Below are 803 nucleotides of genomic sequence, written 5' to 3'. Positions count from 1 at the left end.
AAGGATGTGATCCCTATCTTCAAGTGACAGCCGTCCCCACCCCCATACTCCCTACCAGACCCACCCTCCCATCAAGTGAGCATTGCTGGCTCCAAGGGCTGGGGGTCACATAGATCCTGCAATCATGTGGATGATACAGCTATGGGGCAGGCCCAGACCTACTGACCGGGTCAGTACCATGGGCTCTTGAACCCACAGGTCATGTGTTCTCTTTGACTGACACATATATTATCACGTGGTAGGCTCAGCTCTTCTAGTTACATGAACACCACAGACTTTTGAATCCTGCAGTTCTCATGGAGCCTGCTGTGAGGAGGACCTTAGCCTCATGAGGTAGTCTCAACCCTCTCAGTCATGTGAGCACTGCAGACATCATTGTTGGTGAATCATGTGAACACGTACTTTCTATGGTCATGTGGCAGACTCAGCCCTCTCAGTCAGGTAAAGATTGTGGGCTGCTGCACCCTGCAGGTCATGTGGATCTAATGGTCACAGGACCCCCTATGGTTATATGTCAGACCCAGCCCTTTAAGTCTGTTGGAATTCTCCTGAACTGTAGCTAAGCTTAGCTTTCTTCACATTTGGATACTGAAGACCTTTAGAACTGTGGTCCACATTAATTTGGCCAAACTTTGATGATACAGACTCAGATCCCAATTGTTCCAAAAACTTTTACTTTCTGCTAAGAGGGAATATTCTAGCAACAGAGGCACTGGCCAGTACGAGAAGTTTTTGCAGAGAACTGGATGCTAGGGGACAGCCAAGCAACCTAAGGCCAAGGCCTGGCCAAACGGAAGAGGGCC

Source organism: Rhinolophus ferrumequinum, chromosome X, assembly GCF_004115265.2.
Source record: "Rhinolophus ferrumequinum isolate MPI-CBG mRhiFer1 chromosome X, mRhiFer1_v1.p, whole genome shotgun sequence".
Lineage (NCBI taxonomy): Eukaryota > Metazoa > Chordata > Mammalia > Chiroptera > Rhinolophidae > Rhinolophus > Rhinolophus ferrumequinum.
The sequence above is the reverse complement of the archived record's forward strand: the minus strand, read 5'-3'. Positions refer to the sequence as shown.